Here is a 17,785-nt window from a genome sequence, read left to right as displayed (position 1 = left end):
TACAGCCGTACTCTTAGGTCTAATGTGACGGTTTATGCTTCTAGTGCAACGGTTTGTAAACTATCATCCTTGATACCATAAGGGAACGGTTGTGCTAAGGGGTCGGTTCTTAGTTTAGAGCAAGTGGAACGGTTGTATATCAAGGGGAACGGTTTTTAGGTTCTAAGCAACGGGAACAGTTTGATAGCAAGGGGAACGGTTTTTAGGTTCTAAGCAATGGGAACAGTTTTATAGCAAGGGGAACGGTTTCTATGGGGACGATTTTTATACCAAGGGGGACGGTTTCGAGCTTGACTTAAGAGGACGGTTATATTGTCTATGGGAACGGTTTTGTTTGTGATCTATGGGGACGATTTTTATACCAAAGGGGATGGTTTTCATTTTTTACCGATCAAAACAAATCACCCAGATATCACACATCAGTCCCTCACATACAAAGAAATAATAGTCCAAGTTTTACACACAAACTAACCAAACTTTAGCCTTAATATAATGAACAATTTATTACAACGAAGAACAATATTATAGCAATAGGATTGAGATAATTCTATACAAGTTTTACACACAAACTAACCAAAGTAAGCACATATCACAAATCCTCCATGATTAAAACAAAGAGCTACTACTTAATCAAAAGGTCAAAATGTCTCTATTGAGACGATTAAGTTCTAATCTTCATAACAAATAAATCCCCCAAAAAGCGACAAGCATGGATCTCCAAATGTTTTCCTGCATACATCAAGATAAAAAGATGAGTAAGCACAAGTAGAATGAAATGGACTGTATGTCTCTCTTTAGAGTCATAACTAATTGCATGATGATCATATTTAGGTATATAATGAAATTAAGAGTAAGCACAAGTAGAATAGAAGAGACACGAATGGTAGAAGGATAAAGGTCCGTCATAATTCCTAATTGTTTAAGACAAATCTGGCTCTACATGTGGACCACATCACACAACCTAAAACATAACAGTTATAAGTGTTTTGCGTGTATGAAGAAATGATATAGGGAGAATATTAAGTCTCAGTTTTAAATAAATAGTTGACATGAAGATGAGTGAAAACATAATATTGCATCAGTATTGAGAGTATAGTAGCAAATGCGTTCATCAACTTAGAAAACATTTTATCATACATGATAAGCTCATTCTCCTACTTAGTGCCCTCTATGTGCTTTCTTTTCTGCTAGGTCTTATATCCTTCTTACTTTTTCGTTTCAGTTACCAAACTCTGATGCTTTAGGCACTCACTTTTTCTAAACTTTTATATTTTACTTGTCCACTTTTGCCAAGTTACACTATCAACTATCATTTCAAAACTTAAAATACAATTCTTATCTCAAACCCAACTCTATAACCTTAAGACAATAGGTTTAGGACCTGGGCTTCATAACAAACCACACAGACAAATGAAATTGTTTTTCTTTCTGGTTTTGAACACACCATGTTTAGCAGCATCCACTAAATATTTATGTGACCTGCAAGTTTTTATACCGCCAGCAATCATCATGATACTTAGAACATAGCTTATAGTCGAATTAAATAAAATTCTAGAGCAATTATGACAAATGACAAGGTTCAGAAATTAAGTCCAAATCCGATAACTTCTGTACACAGGTTCAAGCCTAAAAAACCATTGCTATAACTATCTAAAACTTAAACTGCTACTCCATTTTTCCAAAATTTGACTTTGGTCCTTTTTCTGTGCAAAACCCTATGTGGTTAAGGAGCCTTCCATCAAAGAAACAACAACTCGGTGATTATCAACAGTGAGAGCAAGCACAACCCATGATGACTGGCACAAAAAAATACATATTGGTTTTTTAGTTCCTTTTTCATGTTTTCTTTCAGTTCTTTCTAATTTTGTCAAGCAGTTGCAGATAGTATAAGCTTGTGTTGATGATGCTGCTACCTCTTCTGATATGTCCCCAAAATCTAATTAATTACAACATTTTTAATTACTTCAATAGTATATAGACTCATATAATTTCACATATTTTTTGGTCACATTCATAAAACAAATACTCTGTTAATCGTGCATATTCACCTGTTAATTTCTGGAAATTTGACGTTAGCAAAAACCACTAACTACAAAAAAACTGTGTTCAAGGTGGTGAGGGTTGAGGAAAATCTTAGCATGACTTCTGTATTAAAAGAATACTAACAATTATTCAGTGGATCTCAAACTTGTAATCTACTATACGCTTCTCAGGCTACCAATGACACAAACTATTAAAACTAATAAATTGAGACAAATTGAAGTGCATTGAATTAAATTTAAAAGGAAAGGTACCTTAAAATTCTTTAGAAAATGAGTGTTCAACAAATTGTATCCAATATTTGCGAGCAACATCAAGAGGGTTCAGTTCTAATGCTTCTTCTCATGATTCCAATCCTTTGCTGATTATTCAATGCTTTTCCGATCATTGAAAGTATTAGTCCATTAATTTCCCTCCCATTTGGAAGCAGAAATTTGCTCTGAGATAGAAAGTTATAGATTGATACTCAAACTATTCCAACAGCTTCTGCTCTCAATCTTTTAGGCACAAGCCTCCAATCATTAAATCCGAGCGGACAAAGATTATGTTTTGCAGCAACACCAGAACTATATCATGATAATAAGGCGCCCGGGCTATTAATTAATCGTATCAAGTTGTTAAATTCTACCTCAATTCTCTTGTTTAATGGCAAAGACCATATATTGGCCACATTGATGCAACCACCCCCATGTGTTCATTTCCATTCTCATCTACAAAAGCAGACAATATCAAATTACCCAAAAATAGATTATATCAATTAAAAAGGACAAGAATTATAAGCACATACCATAAAACAGTTCCAAGTTATATGAACAAATTGCATGACAGACTAGAAAGGTTAAGGAACAGTAGTCATGCACCATAAAACAATTCCAAGTTATATGAAGCAATAGTTAGTTACCTGAATGAAGAGGAAAGTATATTATCTGTATAAATAAATTGACAACTATAAGAGATCCCCACCCACCCCCATCTTTTCTACCATCAGTGAGAGTATTGTTTTCAACTTGATGACATTGTGCAAAAAGGTTGGCTACTCAGAGAAGTTAATGACCATGCTGGTTGGCTGGGTGCTTGGATTGAACCATCACACCTGTAGCAAGCACATGTTATACACAAACAAAACCAAGATTTTCACAGTTACTTGCATCAACTGATAGGCAAACAAAACTGAAACGTACTCTAGAGGCGCTATAATCTAAAAATCAATGTCATATATAAGTGAAAACAAACAAACCTGAGGAGACAGTTTTCTAGCCTGGCTCTTCATTAGCTCCATAACATCAGCACAAACTGTTCGTACTCTAGAGTCACAGTGATGGGATGGAACCTTAACATTCTGCTCTGCAACCAACATAGCATATCAGTAGAAAGAAAACCCAAAATCACAAACATAAACCAAATCCCTTTCCTCTTAATCCCTTCCTTTATATTACCAATGTCACCAACCTTTATATCAACACCGATAACAGCCCCACCCTTCTTCGGTGGCCCTAAACTCTGACAAGCCACCTAAACATGCACTACGGAAGAAAATTAACTGGACCTCATTTTAACAGAAGCAAGTAAAACCAATTTAGCAAAGGTTTCAGTTTTAAATATCTTTTAGGGGTTTTTACCTATATAACCCGAAACCAACCATATTTGAAAATTTACCCCCACAAATCTACATAGAACGGAAGGATAGATTAGCAAATATCTAGGTTTAGTGGCTGGAATGTTAGACAAGAAATGATCTTTTCGGTACTATTTCCAGAATTCTTAACCAAAGGAAGCAACTTTAGTGATATTTCTTTTAGCTGCACCTTGAAATTAAATCCAATATAGCACAGTTGAGCAATTTCTCTCATTAAATAAATAAATAAATAAATAAGTGAATACCTGAAGCCAAGCACCGGGAGCGCATCCAAGATTGAGAACCGAAGCACCCGCACCAATCAATTTGAACTGTTTCTGCAACTGAAGAAGCTGCAAGAAGGATTGAAATATACATGCTTAAAATCAAATATCAACCAAGACAACAAAGCCTTAATTTATAAAATTAAATTTCAATTTTGTTAAATAGATAAAAAAGGAAAATTTGAAACCCTAGAGTTTGATGATTGAAAAGGAGAGAGATAAGTACCCAATCACTGGATGCTAGAGAGGGATGGCCTTGAAGTCGACGAACAAAGGGCTGACGGACGAGGGAAAGTGAAGGAGAGGCGGCGAAAGTGAGGAACCGACGAGGGGAGGGAAACGACGGCGAAAAGGTCGGCGAGAAGGAGAGGCGGCAGAAGTGGGGAGCCGAGGAGAGGAGGCTGCGGTTTTGCTCCGTCGAGGAGAGGAGGCAGCGGAAGTGGGAAACGAGAAAAAGCCCTAGGTTTCTTCGATGGGATTTTGATCGGGTGAAAGATGAGAGGTACGGTCATAGGAAACAAAATTAAAATTGTTTTTTTTTTAAGTTTGGGCGCTAACATAAAAAGCCCAAAATAAAGCTGTCCCCTTAACACAAAATTAAACCGTCCCCTTAGCTTATTATAAAACTTTTGTCTGAGCCTAAGTCAAGCCCAACGTTTTAGTTTAAAGCGTTGTCTTAAATTTTTTTCGTAAAGGTTAGAACCGTCACAAAATCGTCCCCTTAGGAAGCAAAGGGAACGGTTTTAAACCGCGCCCCACGAACCGTCCCCATAGACCCATTTTTTGGTAGTGTCCCATCCACTCATTCCAATTCTCAACCACTCCTCAACCCATGTGAATGTGGTCCCCAATTTCAATGAGTGGAGGGGAGTATGTCACCTCACTACCAAACACAAAAACTTGTACTTAGTACCAAGCATACACATTTCTTATTTATTGATACTAGCTCAAGAGCTAGATATGGTTGCCTCTCTTGATTTTTTAAAATCAATGATGATTTGGTTTTATGTTCTTACATGATTTACTTGTGATTTATGATTTCATTGGTTGGTTTGTTTTCATTTGAAAACCTTTTACATAATTTTCATGTTCCTTTTCTTTTGATTTCATAAATCTATTTTTGATCTTTATGTTTTTGTTAATGAGACACTATTTTCATATTGAGATATTTATGTGTTCTCGTTATCTTTTTGTATGTGAGTGATATTTAGCATATTCATGAATGCTTGCTCACATGTTTGCCATGATCTATTTATTGCATATATTTTATATGGCATTTTGATAGGGGGAGCTATTCCCTATTCTATGTTTGTTTTTATACTCAACTATGCTTATTGATAGGGGGAGCTTTTGCTCTCTTCATCATTTTCTCCCCTTTTTGATGTTGTCAAAGGGGGAGAAATATTGTGAGTATATTCTTTCTTGTTTATATGCATGTGAATTATAAATTATACATTCATTTCCTTCATGCATATATTTCTTTTTGTAAATTGTTTGTCATCATCAAAAAAGAGGAGATTGTTGGCCTTCTTGTTTTGATGATGTTTAACAAACAATTTACCACTAATGTCGTTTGTCTAGTATTTGTGTTTTATTATTTATTATAGACAAACAACGAGTTGGAGGATGGATGGAATAGAGCTTCAACGATCATATCCAATGGAGGTTAGCGGAATATTATGTGTGTTTAATACTCTAAGCTCAATATCATATACACACACAATATTGGATTTTCTCACAAAATGAGCTATTTTGAGAAAACTTTGTGATATTGTTTTATTGACCATGTTTACTTTATATTCATGTGTTATAATGTTTATGAAGACATTTCATAAAGTTTCAATATGCGTTTAAACTCTTTTTGTCAAAAACATGTTCTTAACAAATTCATATTCATGCATGTTTTTACAAAATAATGAGTTTTCACAATTGAGAAATGAAAATGAAAATTTTATTTTTGTAACATGTTTGTTTTCATGTTTATAAATATTTTGTAAAGTTTCATCAAGTTTAGAATTGATTTGTTATGTTTAATGGAATTTACAAAATCATGTTTTTGTTAGTGCACATGTTCGTGCATGTTTTACAAAACAGATGAGTTTTCATAAATGGGAAGTGGTATTCAAGAAATTCTTTCTTTGACATGTTTATCTACATGTTTATAAATTTCCCTCGAAATTTTACTATTTTTGGAGTTGATTTACTGTGCCCAATTGATTTTACAAAATCGTGTATGTCAGCAGTTTTTCAGAAACTGTAAATCTGTGTTCAAATATTTATTTCTCTCACCTGGGAAATTCTTTTTCAGACATTCTTTCTCTAAAATGTTATTCTACAGGTCTATAACCTTCCCACAAAATTTTATATTTTTTGGAGCTGTTTTACTATTTTTAATTGATTTTACAAAACTGAAACGCAGTGCTACAGTACCCGCGGTCGACCGGTACGGTCGATCGCCAAACTCTCTGGACGTGGTTACTATAGCATAACGGCTATATTTTCCAGATTTTGATATATCCGTTTTTTTGTCTTTTTGCTTGGTTTTCTTGGGTTTTTGGGCTTGTTTCATGAGCCTATATATACTCCATGCCCTCATACTTCTAAGGGTACTCAAGAAATGTTTTAAACAAGTTTAAAGAGTTTTAAACAAGGGTTTAAGTGTGTTTTAGTGTTTGTTTGGTTTGAAGATTGTTTTCACAAGTGGAGGAGATCATCTTCTTGTTTGGGCTCCAATCTCCATCTCTCCATCTTGTCATCTATTGGAGAAGTTTTCTAAACTCTATCTAGCTTTACATTTGCTTAGTTATTTGATTATCATTCTTTAAAGCTAGTTTTTATATTGAGTTTAGATTTGATTATATTATCTCATTGTTACACACACCCACTTGAGCTTATTGTATTTGCATACATAGTATATTAGGATTGTGAGAGATTGTAACATTGAGTTTGTGCTTAATTGAGTTCTCATCTATTGTAGAGAACAAAATTATATTTGTTACATTGTGAGTGGTGTAAGGTTTTCGGTGAGCTAGAAAACCGAGTGTGTTGTGAATTTTTCGGTGAACTAGAAAATCGAGTGTGATGAGTGAACGTTGTTCGGTGAGCGTTGAAAACCGATACTGTGAGGTGTAAACGTTATTCGGGTGAACGTAGAAAACTCGGTTGTGATAGTGGATTTCTCCCCGGGAGTGGGGAGTGGAGACGTAGGACGGAAGGTCCGAACTCCGTGATCATATAGTGTGTTTGAGTGTGCTTTGGCGTTCATTTATATTTATGTTCATATCTTATATCGCCATTGTCCATAGATCATTATTTATATGATCCACTATTTAGTTCATATTGTTTATCCCTTGTATTAGTTTTATGTCCTTGCATATACATTTATTATATTGTATATCTCTTTGGTAGGATATATCATCTTGTGTTAGTTTATATATCCTTGCATATATATATATTCATCATATAGGATATGTCTCATTGTTTACATTGCTTATCCTAGCTCATATATCTTGTGGTATTTCATTTTTGATAGGATAACTTATTAATTAATTTTAATTAGCATAAAATCGGATTAGATTAGCATAAGACCCTAATCACCCCCACTCTAGGGTCTAACAAGATACAATATGCAGTAAGATATATTAATATTGAATTCGTAAATAAGAGAAATGACGACGTTATAACGGTGCAACTGAAAGGTTCGGGCTCAGGTGATTGGGTAGCAGAACGACCTCTCGCGGTACGTGATCTCTTCGTCGACATAGCTAATCTGTAAGAGAAATCAGTGGTTCAGATATGTCGAGATTGGCGAACCAACAATCCAATAATCAAAAGGGAAATTGTGATATTTAACTAAAATTCTAAAATTTAGGATTTTTTAGTTAAAAAATCCAATTAAACCTACGTAATATATATCTCATTCAAGGTGAAAGAAGGGAGAATCGAGTTGAAGGTCGCAAAGTCAAATACAGGGTCTCGACCACCTCAACATGTTGATTCACAAGCTCACGGAATCGTCCGAAATTAGAAACATGGATATTAATTTGAGTTTCAGAATCGTGCATATATGGGTTCGACACAAGAAATTCCTATGACAAAAATTCATATATACAAGGGGGGAAACATTCAAAAATTTCAGCCCTATTTTTACACATAAACCCCCAAAATTTCAGCCCCATTTTTACACAAAAGCCCCCAAAATTTGAGCCCCATTTTTACACAAAAGCCCCCAACATTTCACCCGCATTTTTACACAAAAGCCCCCAAAATTTCTACCCAATTTTTACACAAAAGTCCTCTCAAATTTCAATCCTATTTTTACACAAAAGCCCTCAAATTTTAGTCCTATTCTTAAACAAATACCCCCCTCAAATTTCGGTTCAAATTTGCACAAAAATACCCCTCAAATTTCGGCCAAAAACCCCCTCAAATTTCCCTAAATTTTGCACACAATTCACATCCAAATTTTGGCCATATATATATGCATGAAATTAAGAAAGTAGTAAAATCAAAGGTGAGGGAATACAAGTTCAAAATTTCAGCCACCTCTCAACAAAAAAAATCAAGTTTTGATTTTTCCCCAAATCAACAAACTAGGGTTTTGGATTTTAAAGAGTTCAAAAGAAGGGAATCAAATTAAAGCCATGAGGGAGAGGGGTTCTTAACAAAGCTTGGGGAAGTGTTGAAGAGGAAGCCTTGTTGATGATGAAGCCCAAGATCCTCCAAACCCAACTTGTCTTGCTTGAAGCCTTGGAGAAGATGAAAGCTTAGAAGGAAGAAGATAAGAGCTTTGAAGAAGGAAGGTTTAAGGGTTTAAGAGGAGGATGAATTTTAGAACTCTTGAAGAAGAAAGATGTAGGCATATAAAACTATTTATAGGTCCCTTAGCACAGCTCGGCACAAACCGACAAACCATCGGGTGACGTATCTAAACACGAGCGTCAGTCCACAACACCGAAGCCAAGTGACACGCAACGAAGCGGATTAACGAGGCGACGAGGCTAACGAACCGTACGCAAACAATAGAATACATCCACTCGCACGCGGAATCAAGCTAACGGTTCGGTGAGTCAACGAGTCATCCAACCATAGAACGGATTTGAACTCAAACACCGAGGCGGATTTACTGCCATATTGGGATTCGGACTGCCAAACCAAAGTCCAGATCAACAACGAAGCGCGGAACCGGACAACGGACACAACGGCGCCACACCCGGGGGCCGAGCCACCCATAGGTGGCCGGCCACCTGTGGCCGACCCAGATCTGTGCCAAGGCACAGATCTGAGTGCCTATAAATAGGAGAGGTTGGTTCATTTGTAAAAGGTTGGAATTTTGGACGGCGAAGCTCTGCTGGATTGAAGGCTCAAAACTTAAAAAGATTGAAGCTTTGGAACTTTGAGGACTTGGAGATATCAGATCTGGTTCTTGGCGATCATCCACGCCAAATAAGGCAGGAGTTCGAGAGAGATCAGATCTGAGATCTACGCAGTTTCCCTCCGGATCAAAGCTTGGCCATTGATCCCGAGAACTAAAGGCTATTATTTCCTTGGCGAAATAGTACCCTCGTCTGTTATTTCCTTTGTGAAATAACACCCGTCATACTGCGTAGATCCGACCAGATCTAGATCGCGCGGTAGTCCATGGATTAACCCCGGCGCAGGCGAAGAACCCACAGAAGCGAGTGACCGCAAAACAGGATCTCGTGATTTGTTCGACTAATAAGGAAAGAGTTGTAATTTTCTTTTTTCTTTTTTCTTTGATTTTGTTGTAACCGGATCTTATAAAAAGACCGGATCTTTTGTAATCGAAAAACAATTACTCGAGAGAACAATGAATTCAATGAAGAAAGCAATTTTTCCCGGAGGTCGAGTATGAATTCGACCAGGCCAAGTTCGAGGAGTATCTTTCATCCTCGTCCGGATCCACCTCCCCCCGCAAGTCCAAGAAGTTCTCCTCCAGGAGAAAAGTTCGTTGGTTTGAAGAAGTTCAGAACGCCAACGAAGCTCTCACCCCAGCTGACGCCAAAGTTGCGTTGGGTGAAGTTCCGCCGACCTCCAACCAGGTCAACCCTACTCCCGCCGATGCCTCCACCGTTGAGGGCGTTGTGACTCTCTCGAAGAGAGCCCGCCAGAGGCGACGTCAACGCCTGGCACGTCAACTCGCCAAAGCGATGGAGTCTACGGACGGAATCCGCTACAACGTGGATCTGAAGAGCAGGAGAGGCAAACAGCCTCAACCACCGATGAATGGCGACTCCTCCAAGCCGCCAATGAACGAATGGGTCCGTGTCAAACGGAACCGTTCGACAATTGAGGAGCACATTCGCAAGCACCGCGCACTATCAGCGTAGGTACGGGCTCAAGTCCAAGAAGCCCGTAGAAGACTGTAGAAGGACGTGGCCAAGAAGCCGCCACCAACCAGCCAAGTATGGAAGCCGAAGTCTGAAGCGGCGATTCAGGCTAAGACAAAATCGTTGCAGCCTTCGAAACAGGTGCAACCTCCGGTGAGCCGACCAGAGTCGCCGGTAATTCTAATAGCTTCTCCGGGAGATCATGCAGAATCATCCCAAAGGAAGAAGTCAGTTTTAGAGCACCTCGGTCCAATTCCCGACGAGAGAGGCAAAACTCCAATCCAAGAATGTTTGGGCCCGATGAAGAAGCCCCAAACGACTCAACACGCTGGGGGTCGCCGTCACCCCCAACATGACAAGGAGTTCAAGGCAGCTGCGCGCACTAATTTGCACATCGAAGTCCAGGAGTCCGTTGAGAACTCGCGCCCGCAAAGGCATGTTTCAAGGTGCGTGACTTTTGAAAGCCCAAAGAAGGCAGTTCGTCCTCAGAAGGAAATTTTATCGTCTGATGACGATAACGTTATACCTGAGAAGTAGTGCCAACACACGATAGGTTACTCCGATCTTCAAGCAGACGAGTTGTACTATCGTGCTGGGGGTACGACCAAAACCAGGAAAAGGAGTCCCCGAGAACAGGAAACTCAATGCGCCTGTTCCAAACTCATTCGGGCGGTATTGTCTAAGTGCAATTGCATCAAGACGGTCCCCAAAAGAGTTTCGGTTTTCGAAAGACTCAGGACCGAAACGCCAAAAACAAGGCCTAGGCGTTTCCGACGAAGAAGAACGGTGGTTGAAGATGGAGAATTTCCGAGGGTCACCACCAATATGACCAGCAAGGGGACATCGGCACGGGATAATCTCGAGTCGATTCTGAAAGCATCCCGGCCTATAACCCGTCTGCAGTCCGGAACCATCAAGCGAACAACCTATGGTAGGGTTCGGACAAGACTACCTTCAGAAGATGAAGAATCTGATGTCGGCTCCGCGGTTGCATCAGATAATACGGTGTCCAGCGAGGGACAACCCTGTGAGGCACTTATGATAAGTGCGGAACAAGTGGCCAAGATGCTTGAAGAGGCCATGGCTAAACAATAGGAGGCCTTCAGGTTCGAAATGCAGATGGCCATGCAGAACATGAGAGAAATGCATGACCAACAAATCCAAGCATTGACGAACCAGTAAGGTGAGCCAAGTCGTCGTAACCAGGTTAATCTGGAAGATGAGGACACAAATGCAAATGAAACTCATAATGCCAATAATCCCTCCGTCAATGCAGGGGGTGGTAATGAGAATGCTGGCGAAAACACAGGTGAAAACTTGAAGATCAAAAACCTCGAGAGCAAAATCAATACATTGATTTCCGCTCAAGAGATGAAGAAAACAGGCATTCCTTGTCCATACCCAAGAGAATGGGAATCGATCCCATATCCGGCGAAGTTCAATCTAATTAACTTCACGCCGTTTAATGGGATGGGTTCACCTACTCAGCATTTGATTTACTTCAAATCGCACCTGGGGGTTATCTCTGGTAATGAGCCTCTGATGGTACAGTCCTTCGTTGGCACTCTTCGTGGAGCCGCCTTTGATTGGTATCGTCGCCTCAAGCCAGGAAGCATGAATAGCTGGGACGACATGGAAACTAAATTCCTCGCCAATTTCTTCGACGACGACACAGAGATATCCATCAGGTCGTTGCTTGATGAGAAACAGAAAGACGGGGAACTGGTTGACACCTTCGTCAAGAGGTTCCGGAATAAGGCGATGAACTGTCGGGACTCGATCACTGAGGAGTTTATCCTCCAGACTTGCCACAACAACCTCGCATTGGACGTGTTGGAAGCAATGGGGACAGCACCGTTCAAGACATGGAAGGATTTGAAGGTCCGAGGAGAGCAAGCCGAGCGGTTCCTCTGAAGGAAGAAGGCGGAAAGAGGCCAACAGGCGACGAATGCTCCACAGCAGAATTTCGTCCCACGGGGGAAAGGTAAGGTATATGCTAATGCAGTTGATGCTAATCAAACTTTCCAATTGCAACCTCAGCAACAGCCGCAGCAACAAACATCACAACAATCTCGGGGGCAATGGCAACCACGGCCTCAGAAGCAGAAATCTTTGGAGCCAATATTTCCTAAGGTGTACTCCTTCAAAGATGACGAAGTTCCCGGCATCTTTAAGTACCTGTTGGAGAATAACAAAATCTAGCTGCCGGCGATTGTGGATCAAGAGGGAGCTGGCAAAGTGACGGATCCGAAGTATTGCGTATACCATAGAGCAGTCCATCACCCTACCAAGTCGTGCTACCACCTCAAGGACAAGATCCAGGTGCTAATTGATGTAGGCGTCATAACCCCGAAGACGTCCAAGAATGTTGGAGCAAATGCGGTGTCAATCAGCTTTGGATCGGTGCCCACAACGTGGTTCAAACCATAGCGCATCACCAAAGTAGGAATGAAGACAGTGAACGATGACCCACATGGACAGCGCCAAAAAGGACTTGTGCCACACACAGCCCCAAACGGTGAAATCCTCTGGGTTCATCCCGATCTCAGTGAAGACGAACAATGGGTGACTTCCTCGAGAAGAAAGGGTAAAGGCAAGTCCTGCAATGCTACGTCCGCAATCTTCGAGGAGGATGGCGATGAAGCTCCTACTTTCCCGCTCTCCGAAGAAGAACAAGAAGTCTTCGTCACTAGAAGCGGAAATGAGTATCACTATAATTATCCGCCACCTAATGAGCAGGGGGTGAATAAACGGGGACCAGCCAAAACTCTCACGGAGATAGGGGTGATTACGAGTCCTACACCGGGCAAAGAGGCTCGAAGACAGCCGGTGAATAAACCGAAAGAGAAGAATCCCCAAGAGGTTCAGAATCCGAAGCAGTCTCATTTCAGTCGCCCGATTGGAAGAGACAAACCGAAAAGCTCGAAGACTCCGCAAGTCTTTGATATAATGGATCAACTAGCCAACATTCCAGCACGGATAACATTGTATGAGTTGCTACGGTTGTCCAAGGAAACTAGGGAGGCCTTGCAAGAAGCTTTGGCCAATTCAGAGGAGTTTCTGACTCAAGTCAAGCCGGTGCCTGAAGAACCGGAACAGCTAAGTAAACACTGCAATATAGCGACTAAGAACCTTCCCTGCATTACTTTCACCAAAGAGGATATGCAGACGAAGAATTCGAACCACGATCGACCGCTATATTTCATCGGGTACATTGGGTCCAGCAAAGTCAACCGAATACAAGTGGATCCGGGTTCTGCTGTGAGTATTATGCCGCTTCGCTTGATGCATTTCCTCGGCATCCCAGTTAGCAAGTTGGCATCCACAGACACTGTTATCTACGGATTCAATACCAGCGGGTCAAGACCTTTAGGTAAAATCCGGATAAAGTGTCAAATGGGTGATTTGAAGTCGGAAGTCACATGTTATGTGATTGATGCCGAAACTTCATATAACTTACTATTGGGTCGGCCTTGGATCCATAGTAACGTTATAATACCCTCCACTCTTCATCAGTGTTTAAAATATGTCGACACTGATAATAAAGTTAGGACGGTGGTCGCGGATAAGCAACCATTCAAAGGGTATGAGAATTATTTCACTAATTCTCTCCTTTATGGTAACGAATCCGATACTGAATCATCGGCCCATGGCATAGACAGCGGAGAAGAAGCTGATATCGAAGCCGGATTTGATTACAATGGAGGTTATGTTCTAAATAACATTGTACCCTTTGTAATCAACCTTGACGATGAACAATCGTCGGAAGGCAGTTGTAACTGGCAACTTGCCAATAATGAAATAAACAACGATTTAGAGTACTCACTGTCTCTTGATGATGTGATAAAAGAATTGTATGATAATCCTGATTTGTATATGCCGCTTCGATCGTCCTATGTAACGAAGGAACGCCTCCAGCATTCTTTCGGAACAACCATGGTCATCCCGAACAAAATAAGAGGCGCAAAGGAAGTGATTTACGGTAAAGGAAAAATCTCTCCATTACCAGATCATTTCTTAAGTGAAGATGAAGATGATGACAAACCTGGTCGGTATTTATCTAAGTATAGTCCGGAAGCGCGCAAGCTCATGGAAAAGCAGGGATATGATTTCACACTCGGAGAAGGTCTATACTTCGATCGAGGTCCTCGTACTCCCGCCAAAGCGGCATATGTACCAAAAGGAAAACCCGATGATTATTATAAATACGGACGAGGGTTAGGGTATGAATCTTCTTCAGAAGATGAATGCTGCTGGTTAATTAATGACCAATCATCTAAGCAATTCGTCAGATGCCTCAGAATGGGATTCTGATACGAGTCTGGGGGAAGTTTTCAAAGCCCTAATGGCGAACATGGCTACAGCTGATCCGTCCTCAATAGAAGACGACGATCAAATGCCAACATGGGAAGACTCGTGGGTTCATCACCTGAACATGCAGTATGGTGATAGGTTCGAACAGAGGGAACCCCCCACTGAAGATAAAATAGTCCAAGTTAACATGGGTGATGAAGCCAACCCAAAGTCTATATTCATCAGCGATAGTCTTCCCCCAAATGAGAAGGAAGAATTAATTGCTCTCATCAGGGAATATATTGACGTCTTCGGGTGGAACTATGAAGATATGCCCGGGCTCGATCCCAATGTGACAATGCACCGCCTCGATATCAAGCCGGATGCCAAACCTATCAAACAACAGCAAAGACGGTTTCGTCCGCAGATTATGGAAGCCATTTAGGCAGAGGTTAAGAAGTTGATCGAATCAGGATTTATCCGAGAAGAGCAACATCCAGACTGGCTAGCCAATATTGTTCCCGTCATGAAGAAGAACGGTAAAATCAGGATCTGTATTGATTTTAGAGACCTGAACAAAGCATGTCCAGAAGACGACTTTCCTCTCCCAATCACAGATGTCATTATCAACAATACATGTGGATTTGAGAGAATGTCTTTTATGGATGGGTTTTCAGGATATAACCAAATCAAGATGCACCCAGATGATGAGAAGCATACAGCGTTCAGAACGCCCCTCGGTGTCTTTTGCTACACAGTGATGCCTTTCGGTCTAAAGAACGCAGGCGCCAGGAAAACAGTCGAGTGCTACGTTGATGATTTGGTTGTAAAAAGCCGCAACAAAGAAGATCACATCAAGGACTTGAAGACGATGTTCGAACTCATGCGGAGTCATCAATTGAAGATGAACCCCACCAAATCCTTCCTTGGAATGTCCAGCGGAAAATTCCTTGGATTCGTCATCACCAGTAAAGGTATACATATCGATCCTGATAAGGTGAAGGCGATACATGAACTGCAACCTCCTGGAAATCTAAGAGAGCTCAGAGGATTGCAAGGCCGTTTAGCTTACATCCGGCGGTTCATCTCAAATCTTTCTAGGACGTGCCAACCATTCTCTAAACTAAACAAGAAAGGGGTGTCATTTATTTGGGACGACGCCTGCCAAAAAGCATTCGAAGGTATCAAAACATATCTGACGAATCCTCCTGTTCTCGTCGCACCAAAATCAGGTAGACCGTTCTTGATTTATCTCAAGGCGATGAACCACTCGATAAGTGCTTTACTAGCACAAGACGATAATAATGGTCACGAACAGGCAATCTATTACCTAAGTCGGACCTTGATAGGCGCCGAGTCTCGGTATCCGATGATCGAGAAAGAATGCCTCGCATTAGTATTCGCAATGCAAAAGATGCGGCATTACTTGGTTGGACAGACGATTTACGTCATTTCCAACGTTAATCCAGTACGGGTGTTTATGACGCAACCGGCCTCTATGAATTGGCGGTTAGCGAAATGGGCTCTTCTCTTGTCCCAATATGATTTGCACTTCAAACAATAGAAGTCGATCAAAGGACAAGCGATTCGCGATCTTTTGGCGGCAAACCCGACAACGGATACGGCAGAAGTATATGATGACTTGCCGGATGAAACCCACGAGGTTAACACTACATCGCACCAACAAGTATGGCAATTATACTTCGATGGTGCTTCGAGAGCAGTTAATAGGGCAATAACCCCCGGATGTTCTACAGTCTCCTCCGGAGTTGGAGTTGTCTTAATTTCCCCGGGAAAGCATGTGATGCCTCGGGCGTATTCACTGACTAGTCCGTGTTCCAATAACGTAGCTGAGTATAACGCGCTTCTCATTGGACTCAGTTTCGCCAAAGAGCTAGGGGTCGAATATCTCGAAGCTTTTGGGGATTCTCAATTTATAGTCAACCAAGTCCGTGGAGAGTATGAAGTCAGGAACAAAGACCTGATCCCGTACCACCAGGAGGCCATCAAAATGGCAGATTCTTTTGAAGAATTCTTTATTGAATATATCCCTCGTCTCCAGAACGCTTATGCGGATGCACTGACAGCACTAGCGGTATCACTTGCGCAGCCTCCCGAAACTGAGCTGTTAGTCACAGTGAGAACGCATCAACTCTGCATACCCATATACGATATGGATATTGAAGAGGAAGATGACGGAAACATTAACGCCGAGGAGGTGAATTCAACTCAAATTGGGTTTGAGTCCCGAGATTGGCGTTTTCCCACCATTGACTACGTCCAGTATGGTATTTTGCCAGAGGATGTAAAAGAAAGGGAATCAATACGCCGAAGAGCACCAAGATTCTTCTATAACACCGAGACCCATACATTATACCGTAGAGGGTATGATGGTTTGTTACTCTGATACCTTTCGAACAAAGAAGCAGAAGAAGTTCTTAAGGAAGCACACGAAGGAGAATGTGGTGCGCATCAGCCTGGTCCCAAACTGTAGGATCGCATCAGGAGAATGGGATATTTTTGGCTAACAATGGTTCGTGACGCAATCGAACACGCCCGAGAGTGTCATGCTTGTCAAATACATGCAAATTATATGCATCAACCACCAGAGCAGTTACACACGTCAACCACGTCTTGGATGTTTGAGACATGGGGTATGGATATTGTTGGTCCTATTTTTCCCCCTTCAGTCAAAGGTGATCGATTCATTCTCGCAATCACGGATTACTTTTCAAAGTGGGCTGAAGCAATTCCACTTAGAGAAGTGAAGACGAATAATGTCATACCCGCGTGCAGAATCAAGCTAATGAGTTGAGGAATCAACGAGCCATCCAACCAAGGGGAAACTCGGACGAATCACGATCGAATCAAGATCAATTTCGGACTCGAACTCAGAAGCGGATTTACTGCCAAATCAGGAATCCAACTTACTGCCAAATCAGATCATCAAATCAGAGTCTCAGATCAACCGAAACACGGACAAACGAGACAACGGAAAACGACTCGAAAAAGTCGGAAAACACCGCCCGCGGGGGCTCGGCCAAAGCCGAGCCACCCCAAGGTGGCTCGGCCTCAGCCGAGCCACCTTGAGGTGGCTCGGTGGCCGAGCCACCTCAAGGTGGCTCGGCCAAGGCCGAGCCACCCTGAGGTGGCTCGGTGGCCGAGCCACCTCGGGGTGGCTCGGCCAAGGCCGAGCCACCTCA

At 41.3% G+C, this 17,785-nt stretch overlaps 1 long non-coding RNA gene across 13 annotated transcripts; it reads right to left on the bottom strand.

The window, feature by feature from the left end:
- Nucleotides 1-468: 468 nt before the first annotated feature.
- On the bottom strand, nt 469-4,457 carry LOC109828001. Of its 13 annotated transcripts, XR_002243562.1 has the most exons (9): nt 4,166-4,457; nt 3,922-4,008; nt 3,490-3,552; nt 3,278-3,384; nt 2,942-3,133; nt 2,828-2,869; nt 2,669-2,750; nt 2,295-2,552; nt 469-729 (listed from the first exon to the last, which is right to left on the bottom strand). It is a non-coding gene; the product is annotated as an uncharacterized LOC109828001 (long non-coding RNA). The 13 variants fall into 13 exon arrangements; XR_002243554.1 differs by having other exon boundaries at nt 2,669-2,869; nt 3,490-3,563; XR_002243560.1 differs by having other exon boundaries at nt 2,669-2,869; nt 3,278-3,379; nt 3,490-3,563.
- Nucleotides 4,458-17,785: the final 13,328 nt, after the last annotated feature.

Source organism: Asparagus officinalis, unplaced genomic scaffold, assembly GCF_001876935.1.
Source record: "Asparagus officinalis unplaced genomic scaffold, Aspof.V1 AsparagusV1_Un610, whole genome shotgun sequence".
Taxonomy (NCBI): Eukaryota; Viridiplantae; Streptophyta; class Magnoliopsida; order Asparagales; family Asparagaceae; genus Asparagus; species Asparagus officinalis.
Note: the sequence above shows the minus strand (reverse complement) of the source record. Positions and strands in the feature narration are given on the sequence as shown.